Genomic DNA, 16252 nt, shown 5'->3' on the forward strand with positions numbered 1-16252 from the left:
CCGGAAGTGGAACCAGAACTGAAAGTGGAACCGCAACCGGAAGCGGAACCGGAACGCCATCTAGTGAACACTTCATAAAACTACAGGTGGCTACGGACACACAACACCATGTATTGAGCAATTCATAAACTAGAGGTGGCTACATACTATTACTACTACTACAGAGGAGGGAACGACCCACACCCTAAGGAGCTTCGCCCCTAAAAAAAGAGACAGACGGGTCGCCGCGCGCGAGCGCTCAAACTCGCGCGCAGCCATCCTCGCTGACTTCGGGGGAGTGTCTGGCGGATGACACATGTATCTGGCGCGTCAATGACCTGTGGCTAGGTAAGGCAAGGAAAATAAGTCGCAAAGCTTAAGTTCATTTATACGCAAAACCTTTTAGTTTTGGCGGCAAAGAATTAAAAAAAAATTAATCAATACCTGTTAACTTAATTTCACTTTCTTTTTTTTTCGAAGCTCGCGGCAGCTAAGGTTGGGCGTCGAAAGTATAGCGTGACGTATGGTGACGTGTTTCCTGTTGCCAGTTTTTGCCGAGTGTCCCCTCTTGTGGAATTTCTTTCTTATGCCACAGCTCTTAATGCCTTATGCTGCTCGTTATCTAGCGATATCGTCGGAAGGGATCTGTGCGCGAAGGATCAGGGCCGCCGAGTGCGTGACATCAGTCGTTCTCTCGCCGCGCGGCGCGACCAGCGCGTGCAATATGATAGGCGGTCGTATTTTGTTAAAGGCGGTCCGGAATGGAGCGCCAAAAAGGCTGCATTCCACGCTGCGCCGCCACTATCGCAGGGCAGGTGTGCGAATGTGAGTGCGTGATTCCTTGCATGATCAGCCGCAATTTCCTGAGCTTGAGCGACTGAACAAGAAACACCGCCCAAGCACTCCGTACAGATGGTTAACCAGTGAAGCTGAGACGTGGGGCCCCGGTGTTTAGCAGTGGGTTAATCCCGACGTTGTATTGAAGCGTTTCTCAATTATTGGTTACATGTATGTGTTTATAGTAGAACGCAAGCGCCAATGGCGGGCGGGACGATGCCTAACCACGACGCCGAGCTAACTCGAGATATGGAACACCTGCTGACAACGGCGAGCCGATGAGACGGCGTTGCGGTCAGAGCAGCGTCGAACGTGGCAATTGGAGGGAACGCGTTCGCTAACGACATCACTAACGGCGCTGCCAATGGCGCGCGCGCTTGCGTGCGACGTAGAGAACGACGTAACTCACGGCGCAGCCAATGGAGACGTTTAGCGAAACATAGGACGAACGGTTTCTCGTTTCGTCTAGCCCACGGTGGCCTAGCCATATAAAGCTTTCGCTGTAAAAGTTTTCTCGTGTTCTGAGCGAGAATATTCGTCAAAGGAAACAGTATTTCGCGGGAAAGACTGCAAGCACTTTTTTCGACTCCGTGAGCTAACGCACGAGCGATAGGCGCAGCGTTTGCGACGAATATCATGCCGTACACTTGCTGTACTGTCGATTGCACAAACCGGCGTGGAATGTTGAACATATTGTACTGGTGTGGAGCGCATGGTCAAATTACAAAAAAAAAAAATACCCCATTTTACGACTGAGACAGCGCGCGGTTCTTGCTGAGTGAGGCAAGCCTGCGGTCTGGTAGCAACATGACACTAGCGATGTGAACATTCGAATTGCAATTTCCGCCTACGACTGACTCGGAATTCTCGGCGATACATCTACCAGTATGCATATCGCAGGGATATTACCATTGGCTGAAGAACGCGTTACCGCACGCAGACGCAAATAGCTGCACGGTCTCGTGGGGCCAAACAAAAAGAGAAATCTCGCAAAGCAGCGCATCAGAATGCATCGTGCGAGACCAAAGTGACACACTCATCGCATTATACGCAACTCGCGAGGATTACCTTGTTTCAGGGAAATGAAGGTTTACGCGCCTGTCAAAACAACGTGTTGCGTCTACTTACCTCCTGCCTACCCACCTCTCCCCCTTCAACTTTGCTTCTTTACCTCTCACTGCGCTGGAAAGTGACCTGCCATTCATGATGGCATGTGCTTCCTCTATTTATTTTATTTTATTTTATTTTATTTTTTATTTATTTTTCTTTTCTTTTTTTGTTTCTTCTATCACCTTTCATTAGAGCACTGCACGGGCCGATTTTTGCGGCCCGGGCCCGGCCCGGGCCCGTTTTTACATTTGGCGGCCCGCCCGAGCCCGATAAAAACTTTTATGGCGAGACCTGGGCCCGGCTCAGGCCCGGAAATAATCTACGTTACCCGCCCGGCCCGGCCCGCCACCCCTTTAACTTAAGCCCGAGCCCGGCCCGAGCCCGGCTCGAAACCGGCCCGAACCCGACCCGAGACCGAAAAATACATGTTTTTCAGAGTTGAGAAGCCCGAGAATAACTCGCAGAAAGTCTGAGCCCGGCCCGGGCCCGGGTCAAAAAACACACGCCGTGCCCGAGCCCGGCCCGAGCCCGTGAAAAAACTGCTCTACCCGGCCCGGCCCGGCCCGGCCCGTGGGCCGGGCCGGGCCCGGGCTTTAGGGTAAGCCCGAGCCCGTGCAGTGCTCTACCTTTCATTCCCTTTACCCCTTTCGCCAGTACAGGGTAGCCAGCCGGTATTTTTCACTGGCTAATCTCCTTGTCTTTCTTTCCCTTTCTTTCTCTGTCTTACTCGGGTGTGAAGCGGTTTGGTGTCAGACTCGGAACACAATCGACCACCCGAATACTCCATTACGGTTCGTAACAAGAAAAATGGTGTCGTCGTTGGATGGAACAACGGATCTTTCCGCAAAGGAACCGTCGAAAAAAGGCATAAGTGAAAATTCTTCAGACTCTTAAGAAGACTAAACCTTGTGCCTCCTTAGAAAATGGAGAGGAGGGCCGGGCCACCCCTCCCCCGCCCCTGACTTTAAGCACTGGTACAGTAAGTTAGCCTGCGCAAAACAAGCGCCCCTGACAATCTTAACAATTTACCAGCACATATGCATTATTCATAAGCAATTTCATGAAACGTTCAGTGCTTTGTTATTGGCGCCAAGGTAAGGCTCGCTCCATTATGTCTGCTGGAAAATGACTTCATGTTTGGGAGATTCGTTGGGCCAACTAAGCCGCACAGCAAGCAGTGAAGCGTTTACCCCAATGACAGGGACCTCTGTGTTGACGGATATAGTTGGTGCCAGTAAAACGTATGAAAGCGAAGCGTTCCTTGCTTACCCTCCGTGGTTTAGTATGGCTGCTGCTGCGGGGGGGGGGGGGGGGGGGGAGCTGTTCGACATTTCGGCGGATATATTTGGGGTTGTATATACAAACGTTATGATAGGGGAGAAATGCAAAAACTGCCGTGTCCCGTTCATTGGGGCCACGATAAAAGATCTCCTGGTGATCAACATTAAGCCGGAGTTCCCCACTAAGGTCTGTCTCATAATCAAATGGTGGTTTTTGCACCTAGACCTCATAATTCAATACAAAAGATTATATGCGTGCCGAATGAAAGAACCAGCAAACGGGCTTATATATCCACTGGATACCAGCCAGGGGCGCCCTCAGTGAGGGGGGGGGGGGGGGGGTCTTGTGGTGCTGTAATGTAGGCACTGCACCTAACGTTCTTGATAAAGCAAAACAGTTTTCCTCCTCAGTAAACATAAAGCAGCTAGCTGAAGACGTACCATTATTCCGCCGAAAACGCATCTGTCTTCTGTCGTTTGCTGCGTGCAAGTCATCCTGTGCTCCATTAGCCAGGGTGCGTGCGCCCGAGAAACGGAATGAGTCACCGTATATTGGCGCCAAGGTGCTTGTTTTCTACCTTTAGACAGCATACGCGACGAACCATGGGGTGATGAGCGAACGTTATAGGCCGCGTAATCACTATCTCTCGATACGGAAGTTACTCAGCCCGACTCGGCTGGCTGAAAAGTAGCGGAATATCACCGATAGCGTTGCGCGCGCCAGAGGTATCCGGAAGCGCCGTCGCCGTCAATTCTTGTCCACTTCGTTGCTTACTCGCACGGCGTGAGAAAACTTCAAGGTACCGCCCTGCGTAAATTTATTTTACAGCGAAGATGATGGCTAGGGTTCCGCGGATTTTAGAGTACAGCTTTTAGGCGCCCGTTCCTGCGCTGAGCGTCGGCGTTGCAATACCTCGTAACCGAGCGAACGAGCTAAGCCAAAGATTAAAGCGAAAGCGGAGCGCAGCGGCAGATGAAAGAAATGCGCGCGAGAAAGAAAGTGGAGGAGTAGGCTAGAGTGAGAGCATGGTGTGGGAGCAGAGGAGGAGCGGAGGGTACACGGCCTGCGCATGCGCTGAGCTACCCGGCGGCCATGGCGTCTTCAGCCGCGTGGGCCATCTCATCTGCGCTTCCGAGGGTGGCGTGAGGTGGAGAGGGCTACGCTCGCCCGCGGCGTCAGCTCCTGAGGTTAGTGCACAGCACCAGCGTGTGTGACGGGGATCACTGCTCCTGCAAGGGGCGATGGCGAGCGGCTGCGAGTAAGGCTCTATGGGACGCTCTCTTAGGTGTTGTCACCGCTGACACTGGCGGCACGATTTCACCGCGACGAAGGGCCGCTCTTGTCGTTGGTGGAACGAAAGCGTGCGAAGAAAAGGGTAGTGCCGCTCAAGACGGAATGTGCGGGATGATGGCTACGATATGGGGCGAGAGTAGCGCGCGTCGTCTGTATGGAAACAGAGCGCTGCATGAGCTGCATGGCGGCTGCTGACCGATTGTCCGCGCCAGCTACGCTACTCACAGCATTCCCTTCCCAATAAAAACCACGTTCCTATATAATCTCATTCCAACATATTGACAGGAGAAATGAAAACACATATAGAGCTACGCTAAAATTTCGCATTAGGGAATATCGTAATCGTCGGTGAAATTTTTCAACGAGGTAAACAAGAACTAAGGTGTCGAATTTGATGTAAAAGCGCTTCATTCTAAGCAAAACCTCTTACGTCTCATCCATTTTATATGCATTTTGAGTAAATTAGTTATCAATAAACAACATTTCCGAGATCAGTAGAATCTCTCGTGGATAACAACGTTTCTCAAAGATTTATCGCTGTGCGGCCCACGTTGGCCATGCCTTCGTTCACGCCACCTTCTCTTTGTCGTCGTTACAAGCTCGCGCGTGCCTTGTTTCCTTACGCTTTCCCGGGGCTGCCCACTGTCGTGCGTTGTCGGCAAGACAAGCTGCCGTTCTCCATTTTGAATTTCACTTCTCTCGTCGTAATCGGGAGCCGACTAGCAGCGCGCCTACGAATAGCGACTGCGAGAACAGATACGAGAATGCAGTCAGCGGCGGCGGGCCGCAAACAATCACCGGGCGGCAAACAAGCAGACAGAAAACGGAGACTATTAGAAGCTACACCAGTACATGTGTTTGACGACAAGGGCGGAAAGAAGTTTTCTTGAACAAGGTTATGGCCAACGCTGCATACACACCACACATACTCGACAAGTGGCACCAAACCAGACAAGCTACGACTGCGAAAAATTATACCCCTTGTACATATTGTCTGGAGTCATGCAGAGCAGACTTGCAGCACCTCATTTGGAGCTGTGCAGCTTTTTGCAAAGGGACATCCAAGATTCAACATTTACTGCACGGAGAGATTAGAACCCTTGGAGATAGAATACAAACTAACCCTGAAACACAGAAAGCCATTGCGACATATGACGGACAAAGTGGCTTGTTTCGAGTAGTGCAGAAGGGGTCGACCAGCCCATGTGAGAGCGACGGAACTGAACATACATCTTAGTCTGCATAAAGCTGAAGATCAAAGACTGAGATGAAGATGTGCCTCAACCAACAATCCGGGAACCCACATTCGTTTCCCACCTAATTCCCAACAGCGGCCTAGAGCCGTCTCCTTCCTTAAAATAAAGGCTTTGTTCATTCATTCCTCGTTATCTTTTTTCTTTATCTCGGGAGTTAAGCCAGAAAACATGAACAAAGATGCAAAACAAGGACGCGCCCGTCCACATCGTGTGCTCGAAAGCCGCCCTCACGTGGTTTCAAACAACTGACTCTTGGCTGCGGCTATAATTCAGCAGCTGCGTGATACTGTATACGCTGGATCACTGCGCACCGACTTAAGGTGGCGATAAACAGTACGATTGAAGCGAAACACAAAATGAACAAAACAGCATTTTTATGTATTGCTACTGCCAAACCCCCACCTTGTAACAATAATGCGGCTATCAAATTAGCCAATGAGTAGTGTTATCGTTTTTAAAGCACTTATTGAGCACTCCTACAGCGCGCACGATGTGCGTTCACACCCGCTCACTTCGCTTTCTTTCAAGCGTCTTGCGCCCCAACATCAATTTTAAAGCGATCGCTTCAAGGGCCCCGTTACGCAGTGACACGGCCGTGGCAGTGAGCACGGCCACGGCCGCTGGATGGCCGTGGCACGGCGTAGCTCGCCAGAAATCCCAGCGTGGCGCGTGCAGCGCTTTTCTACCAACCACAGAGCGGCATGCGCCCGGTGCTTTCTATCAATCATAGCGCGCAATCCGCAGCAGCGATGGTGCCGGCCGACCGGGCCGGGACCAGGAAAAATTTCAAGAAGGCTCCCTTGACTTTGTGCATGCTGTCGCCACCAGCGTTTCCCGGTAAACATTTCGGCTACATAAGCTGCAGTTGCCGGGAAGCGTGAGAAGCAGTCAGAGATCTTTGCCTGCTATCGTGCTCTACTCTTAATTAAAACTGCAGTTCGGCTACCCCTAAAAAAGGAAAAGAAAGAGAAAGGGCGAACTGTACCGGTACTTGAGAGCTTATGTGTACAGCGCGTCTTTTGGTGGTGTCAACGACAGTGTTGCCCTGGACCTCTCGGAAATACTACAATCACTTCAAGAAACCGTGGTGATCGGATCGTTCATGGGAGCTTACGCGCAAAGAATTTATTGATACACATGTTGTATTTTGTAGCGTTAGCTACACTGGCCTAGCCAAGCCCGTTTCGCGCGGCACATCAAGAGCCGTGCTGCGCATGCGCAAGGATCAGTGATGTCACACGGCTTGCGCACCGGAGCCACCGAAGCCGGCACCTCTCGCGCACTCCGCCGCCGCCGCGCGCGACTCACCGCCGCCGGTCTGCGCATTCCAGAGGAGTGACGTCGTAGCCGTGGTAGACGCACTGGCGCCGGCGCGCGCTCGCTGTGCAGTCGCCGTCTGACACTGCGCTGGAGCCGCTGCGCTTCTGACTGACGTTTGTGTGTGTCATTGGAGCAGCAGTAAGCATGACAATCAAGCTAATCCTTGACAATCTAGACAACCAGGAAAGCTAAGAATAATCAGCTGAACCTTTACTAACGCTACGTATATCCTGGCATAGCCGAGCTAAGCCACTGCAACATTTTTTGTATTTGTTGACTAAAAAATAAGCGCGAATAAGTTATGCAAGGGCACATGGAACAGACGAACAGAAGCGATTTCCCACGCAAGCGCTTCTCCTCATCTGTTCCATGTGCCTTTCTGCAATTCATTCGTGCTTAGTTTTCCAGTCAACATGTTGGGCCATATATACCAACAGCCAAACACACAAAAAGTGCGTAAAATTTCATAGCCAAATATAGCCATTTTTTATTTGCAGTTTTATTTGTGTATACATTTTCACATTCGACTACGGCAATCCTTTTTTGGACAACCCGTCGTAACAAAATGTCCGTGCCGCCATGACGTTCGGCCCTTGACATCAACAAGAGCGACATCATGCTTGCACAGAACACTTTTTGGTTGGGCCCGGAAGTTCTCAAGCTCCAGCGAATTGCTGCAGAGGGGGGAAATGAGTGCTTTTATTTTATGACAGGTAGTACTAAGTTATTATTTTTAGTTATTTACGGTAACATTAACTACGAACTATGCTTTTTAGCTGTCGTAAACGTAAAATAAAGTTTAGCATCATCGATCTCACACGTCATCTCTGCCTACGGCGTAGAAGTTCAGCTATCCCGCGATCTGCGACGTGCTCACGGATTATTTTTTATGAGCTAAAACAAGTCTTTCGCTGTATGATATCTGGCGTTATTTGTTTCATCGTCATATCTTGTTTTCTCGTTTTTTTTTTCAATTAGCTTGGCCCGGGTTAGCTGGTAGATGCTCTATATACTGTCCATTTACATCAACCTGTCCGCCACCTTAGGTCTTCAGCACGGCAAGAACATGCGTTAAAATAAAGTGCCAGGCAACAGATGCCACTCGCTGTCTGAATCGGTGTAAGCGAACCTTTAAAAGATTACTGCGCAAAACAGCACACCAGTGTAAGAAGCGCGCAGTCATCTTCGGCGACGACCACGTCCCGAACGTTACTGGCTCAAAATGATAAAAGCTGCGCCGGCGCACAAAGAGCAAAGGTAAACAACAAATTGATAACAGTGGTTATGCTGTGAAAACCGCTTACTATTAAAACGTAAACTATGTTGATGTGCCAATAAAGTTTTAGAATAGGGGCCCCCAAAGTTTGGGGCCCCAAAGAGTTTTGCGGGTGCTATAGGGTTGGGGCATGCAGGAATGAAGAGTTTTTGAATAGGCGTTTTGCGTTTGCGGATAGCGTGTTGCGCTTGCAGCGTCACTACGGCGTCAAAGAAAAGCTTGTAAGAAAAGCTACGGAGTCAAAGAAAAATATTAAAATAAAATATACGATTTTATGATAAAAAAGTAATTTAGATTTTCGTGTTTTCGCATTTAATTATACCTTAGAACTTATTCTATTAGCAGCAAGCAAGTTGCTGAGCTTAGTTTTGAGTAACCAACTTTACGGCCCTTCACCCAGTCAAGTCAATCTGTGTTAGGCCTACGAACCATGAAATCGACAACTGAATTAGGAATCAGCGGCGTCTAATGAATCAATCTTCATTCCACATGTTAGTTGAGAGACTGCTATAACCGCAATCACTTCTCCTAGCTAACGTACTTCACGCGTTACCACGAATCGAAACCAGTTTGGTGCTAGGATTAGAGCCGTCGCTTCTATGGGCGCCGCCACGTTTGTTGACGAAAGCTTTTGGGGCTCCCGCTAAATCGATGAAATAGCGTGCCTGACGCATAGCCCAAAAACAGTTTGCGTCTTGCGCATGCGCAGACGCAAACTGTATTTGGGACCCCAAAATGTTTGAGGCCATTATTCTAAACTTCTCTAATAATTGCAGGGGTTTTACGTGCCAAAAACCATGATATGATAGGATATCATTGGGAGGCATGGCGCAGTGGGGGACTCCCGAATAATTTTGTCCACCTCGGTTCTTTAACGTACACCTACATCTATGTACACGGGTGTTCCTGCATTTCGCCTTGATCGAAATGCGGCTGCCGTGGCCGGGAATCAAACCCGCGTCCTCGAGCCAGTAACGCGACACCTCACAAACTAAGCTAACACGGTGGGTGAAGTTCATGTGACTTGGTGCACTCATGTCATCATGGCAAACATGGTTCGATATTAGCAGAATGAGTATCTGCATACGTGATGTTACGGGCAAACAATCTAGAAGTAAAAGTACCAGAAGCCACCTTTGGCTCGGGATCTTTCTGCCATTCTTTTTTATACGTTCTCGCATACTTGGCCCATGCTTGGATTCTCCTCTCTGAGCAACGTTCTCAATAGGCTAGATAGAAGACCGTTCACGTTGAGCAAGATCTTGGGACCATGGCCTCGAATATCACAGCTGCAAAAGGCCACAAAAGCACTGGTGCGATTTTTGAGAACTACAGGACTGAGTGACCGTCTATGATCCGGACTCATTGATCATCCGTGATAGGACAGAGATCTGTTGCTACGTCGGCGATATCCACAGCGGACTTTCTATTCTCTCTATTTCTATCTATTTCTTTCTATTTCTATCTCTCTCCCCTTTTGCCTTCCCCCAGTGTAGGGTAGCCAACCGGGCTCAGTCCTGGTTAACCCCCCTGCCTTTCATTAAATCATTTTCTCCCTCTCTCTCTCTCCTCTCAGAGGATGATCCGATCTTACGTCCAAGCTATGATCCGATCTTACGTCCAAGCTGTGGAAATGAATCTCGAATGTAACCACGAGCAAATATTCATCTAGCAGGAGAAGGAAAATGGCAGTAAAGCTTCGTGCGAGAAACGTGCAGTAAGTAGGTCGAACGCTGTGCCCGGCGCGATACATCACCCAGAAGACATGCCCATGAATACACTGGAGCTTGTCATTCACCCGTGCTTCCCTTCTTTCATGTCGGTGCCACAATCGCTCGACGGCCCCGTCCTATGTTATTGCTCTCCCTTCCTGAGCATAACCACGTTTGTACAGTGTACTGTGAAAAACCCACTACTCCTAGGTTCATCCCGATGCCCGGAGATCGGGTGCATAACGGTCAAGTGGGGGGTAAGTTTAAGTGCATCAAAGATCAAAGCCACCGGCTCAGACAACGGTGCAGAGAGGAAGGAAAGGGGAGGGGGGGGGGTCATTTCGCGCCCGCACAGACGCACAGCCACGCTGCCGGCTCAGCCAGCTAAAACATAGCCTTCGAGATTTGTTTCTAATGGATCAGAACCACCTCTGGAGCGTGGATTAGGGCGCCACTTGTAGCCCAAACAAAGCCAAGTCGCAAATTTTCAGTAGCCCAAATATAGCCACATAGCCAACTCGTCCAAGTCAACGCCAATTTTTTTTCCTGTAGCCCAATTTGGCTATATATAGCCAAACCTGGCAACACTGGACCAGAGGAAAAGCTGCTGGAGATGATGGATTAACAGTCCATTTAATCAAGGATGGAGGAGATATACTTGAAAAGCTTGCGGCCCTTTATACGCAATGCCTCACGACTTCAAGTGTACCAGAAAGCTGGAAGAACGCCAACATTATAATCATCCATAAGAAGGGAGACGTTAAAGAATTGAAGAATTATAGAGCTATTAGCTTGCTTTCAGTATTGTACAAAATATTCACCAAGGTAATTTGAAATAGAATTAGGGCAACACTTGACTTCAGCCAACCACGAGAACAGGCTGGCTTCAGGAAGGGATATTTTACGATGGATCATATCCACGTCATCAACCAGGTAATAGAAAAATTTGCGGCGTAAAATCCACCTCTCTATATAGCTTTCATTGGTTATGAAAAAGCATTTGATTCAGTAGAGATACCAGCAGTCATAGAGGCATTACGCAACCAAGGCGTACAGGATGCATACGTGAATATATTGGCAAATATCTACAAGGATTACACATGCAAGCGATACATGCAAGCGCAGGACGCGCTTGCATGTACGCGCTTGCATGTATCAGAAGTTTCTCGAACGTTATCGATACTTCTATCCGTTGTCTGTTGTTACCGACGCTTTTGTAATCTGATTGTATGAGCGACGCGAATTGTCTAGTACTTTCTGGGAGATACGCGGGCACCAGGGATTACTCTGGAACTTTCGATTACTCATGTATAAAAGCCGGCGCGTTTCGCTGCTGATCAGATTTCGACAATCGCGGAGTGTGTTCACCGCTATCGTTGTGCTTCGTGTGTAGCTTGCTGATGTGGGCATAGGGCCCAATAAAGGGCCCAATAAAGGATCAGTTTCGTCCTACACAGGTTTACGACTGTTCTCTTCACCGTCACTACTACGTGACGGTATAGAGTTTTCAGCGAAAAAATCCATTATGCGTTTGGCTATCATATGTATATAACACGCATTTCGTGTTGCTCTAGGCAAATGTCTTCTAAATCCGTGTGAAAAGCTTGAAAGTATACAGAGTTTTCCTCAAGAAATTTCATTATGCGTTTGGCTATAATTTGTTCCTATATTTTACAGGATGGTAAGGATATTGGACGGGTATAATTTGAGCTGCCTTTCATTCATCAGGTAATCTCACAGTTAATAATGAACATCGAAACAAAAACACAAGAAAGTTAGCAATAGTTTAGACACAACAACGACGAAAAATATTGGTTAAACCGTAAGGATAAGTCAATTTTGTTTTCAGATTTACCAGCATCGCGGCAACACCCTGATAGGAAAGAAAATCAACTTGTGGTGCTAGAAATTGAGATTTAGTATTGTTCAATCTTGTGAATGCGGCTCTTACTTTTAACATAGATATTACAAACATTGTATGGTCATTTCGGGAATGATATCGAAGTGTACATTCGCTCGACGGAAGAAGCAGTCGAGGTCGTCATACGTGCTTCGGCTTGGTCTGAAATTCAAAAGTGACTCCAGATCTCCGACGCTGTCTACAATCAATGGTAATATGTTCCTAGTTTAGATGGGTCGATAACCTGGTTATTACGAGAGTTAATAATTCACGTAGTGGGTGGAAAAATAGCAAATGATCAATTTGCCACGAATATTGTAAATATAAAACGAGTGGGCACGCAGCGCTTGCTCTTTTGGAAAGCAAGGAATTGGGCGATACTTTTACTAAAGTCAGAGGGAGGCAGCCTAATTCCGAATGATAACGCTTACCGCTTCGCCTCAGAGCAAGCACATGTTGAAAAAAACTAGCGTAGCTTGCATTGGAGGTGCAATGCTAAAGAGACTGCGGAGCTGATGGACACCTAGCTAGTCCTGGCTTTTGGGCTAGGCTAAGCACTACCAAGTCATTTCCAGCATTTTCAGGACTTTATTGATTATTGATCGATTAGCTATTGATTGGCTATCGCAAGGTATTGGCCACGTATTTGGGCTAAGCTAAGCACTACCAAGTCATCTCAGCATTTTCGGGAATTTATTGATTTTTTGATCGATTACCGATTAGCTATTGATTGGCTATCGATTGGCTATTCATGACCGACTAAGCTTAAGTAGTTTCAACCATGCGTAGCTAGACTTAGCCAGGCTCAGCTTCGCAAGTTCACAGGGGTATGTGCTATTGCGCTTGGACCCTTTCTGCACTACCGCAAGGCAAGGATCGGCCCTCATTTTTTGTGGACGACTAACGGAATAACGGCCACCTTAAACAGCTCCGCTGTTAAAACAAAAGCAAATGCTGCCCCCCAGTGCGCCTGCAGACGGGCGAATGCATTGACACATTACGCTGATATATGCTGGAATAGGTCTGATGTCGCTTCTCACGACCGCAGAGATTGAAAAGATGGCATTTTCTAAGCACATATAAAAAACCGTGTGATATTCCTATGTCACACGGTAGTTCAGTTAAATTCAGTTGAATGGTGCCCAAACTTAGTTTGCAAGAAATATAAATCATACCGAGTTTCAGGCTTCGATACAAAACGAAATGAAAGGGTTCCACGAACAGGAAGAAAGGCCGGGATAAATAACGCGGTGGCACCATCACGCAGTCTTGTCAAGGTCACTTTCGAGCCTGAACGCAACCACCGAAGTTTCTTCATGACATTCAAGCATAGATATAGGTGGATAGCAAAACCTCGGTTGTCGGCGTTGTACTTTTCTCTTCTCTTCCTTTTAAAATCACTCACACACACAAGGGATTGTGGGGTATGGCGTATTCTGCTACAACTTCCGGTTCGAGACCACGACGCCGTCTATGCCGCCGTCACTTCATGCCCATGCTTCAAGCGCTTTGTCTTTTATATACTGCAGAACTTTGGTGCAAAACCACGATGCAAGCACCGCTGGGCAGTTCCAAAACGTAGGTGTGAGCTATCGCTCCTTCGTACTTATGTTGGCGCCCTTATTTATACTCGTGTATTTTTAGGTGGCAGGCATTTCATGCCGTAACGTGTTTGTGTCGCGTCAAATATTCATATAACGTTTGTCGAGCGCAAATAAACGTTCGTTAACTTAAGAAGTAGTTTTTAATAAGTGGTAAGTCAACCTAATAAGTGGCTGTTTGTAACGCTTCCCATAACAAATGGTGCAGTCGATCGCTTCGTCCGCTGTTTTGTCTGCAGCGGTGCCCAGCGTGCGCCATGTCGTCGGCTGCTGTGTATTCGCGGTCTCCCGTTTTTCTCAAGAGACGCATGTCGTGTATAACTGCAGAGCGAAAGCACTGATTTAAGTATATGAAAAGTGCACGAATTATTTTGACGTTACCTCTCCTTCCTCTTTTGTGCAACCTCAGTTGCCTTTTAAAATTAAATTAAATTATGGGGTTTTGTGTGCCAAAACCACGATCTGATTATGAGGCACGCCGTAATGGGGGACTCCAGAAATTTGGACCACCTGAGGTTCTTTAACGTGCACCTAAATCTAAGTACACGGGTATTTTCGCATTTCGCCCCCAGCGAAATGCGGCCGCCGTGGCCGGGATTCGATCCCGCGACCTCGTGCTCAGCAGCCCAACACCATAGCCACTGAGCAACCACGGCGGGTCAGTTGCCTTTTCGTTGTACCGAAATGAAGATGGCACATAATCAATGTGCTGAGGATCCTTGCCGGGTGCACCTGTGTATTTAACTGATTGTTAAAAAGGGGGTATTTGTACTAGAACGTTAGTAGACGAAGTTATTCGCCAAAACACTTGCCTGTGACGAAACGATCTTCACATATTATGGCTCCTACGTTCGGTACTCACAGCTCGCCGTTCACGGTCGCTCGTTTGACGGCAACTGCCCATTTACGTTTGTGCGCTTCATTCCATAGAAAACGAAGCATTTTTTTTTCCTTTCACGGAAGAGTTCGCGCACCCTAATTGCGAGCAGCCAACCATAACCACGTTGCTGAAGCGTGTTTTCTTCGCGAACAGCGGGAAATCGCACTGTAGAAACTGCTGACAAGGCTGAACGAAGCAACAGAAGCGGAAAATCTCGAACCGGAAGTCGCTAGCTGACGACATCGTCATTTTGCTATCCACCTATTGCCACTCCAACTCCCAACATATTTCACTGCGTGCTCCCAGTTCTAAACAATCGCCTTGCCAAGAATGCACTTCAGGACAGGGCAAAGATGCTCGTTGACAAAAACCCCGGGTGTGATGATGAGTTACTAAAATCAGTGTTGCCCAGCCGTAGCCCCTTAGCCTTATCGCTGTCTCAAGGATTTTATTTCTCTTTTGCGCCCTAGTGAACTGCACAATGATACAGCTTAACTTGCTTTTCCCAGGTACGTACTCTGTGACATGCTTCAATGTCGTCAGCGGCTACAGACGCCCCTCATAGCTCCGAAAGACCACGTCAGTAACATTTTCATTTGGCTTCTCAATTTCCTTAATTTCGATTACTTGTACTTCGAGAGTACTGCTCTGAATTCAATAGGCGGATCCAGCTTCACCAGACGGCTCGGGAGGGAATCTATCTCGGAGTGTACTGCATTATTCGGCTCCTGTAGGGCAGAGTTCTCAGATTTTGCGTTGTCTAGTCACGTCATATTTCTTCAAAAACATCATTCATGTGTTGCAGGCTCCGCGATTGATCATGAAATTCGTTTCAGAACTTTCTGACTTCCGCGCGAAGTTTCTGGAGCTGTTTTAATTTTTAAACGTAAGTCTTCTCTCAGATCATCCAGTGTTCCTTTTGGTGCCATGGTAAAGAAGCCTTAGCCACGACAGGGCGCAACAGACAGTGCAGTGAAGTGCAAGACAAGAATGCACAGGCAAGGTAGCACGTACGGCAAGTAACTAAGGGCAGCGCGGACAGTTCTTCAAGAAGGCAAACGACTGCAGCTGTAATAAGAAAAACAACTAACCTGAAAGTACACATGGTGAAATGTCAGCCACAGTTCAGTGTGCTGTCAGCGCTGCCACTGTGGACGCGCCCGACGCACTGCAGGTGCTTTAGAATTCTTGGCCTCTTGGTTGTCGGTAACGCCACCGAGGAAAATGCGCACAAGGGCAGCAAACTTGGTTTCCACGCGCCGATGCAGATCAGCCGCTATTGTTCCAAGTGCTGAACTGCGCTGTCGTGGAGTAGGCGATGGGCCGATTACAAGTACGCACCTAAAGGCCATTGAAAGTAGACAATGTAAAGCGTGAGCCACAGTTCAGTGGGTTGTCGCCGCTGCCAGTTTCAGTACCGAATAACTAAAATCAGCGCCAGTTGTCAGTTGGCTGCACCAAACTGAAACAGATTCGAATTTGTACCAGCTACTAGTATAGAAGCTCCAGCTACCAGCAACCAGTATACAAGTTCACGTGAACTTGTGCTACTTTACCTTCGTAATGGCTTTCATGTAGTATGCAAAACTAGCATTATATGCCCCATTGGATAAGCAAGGTGACAGCAATCTTAAGTGATTAGCCAGGACGCAAGCGGTAAATGCACAAAGAACACCAGGAAAATCCCCAAAACGAATTCGCACTGCTTTCGCAAATTATAAGAAGGTTCTGCACATTTTGCGCAAACATCTCGTCCCACATTAACAAAAATAGTGCTTACGCTAGACCTTTTCGTGTAAGAGCAGAT

Source organism: Dermacentor silvarum, chromosome 3, assembly GCF_013339745.2.
Source record: "Dermacentor silvarum isolate Dsil-2018 chromosome 3, BIME_Dsil_1.4, whole genome shotgun sequence".
Lineage (NCBI taxonomy): Eukaryota > Metazoa > Arthropoda > Arachnida > Ixodida > Ixodidae > Dermacentor > Dermacentor silvarum.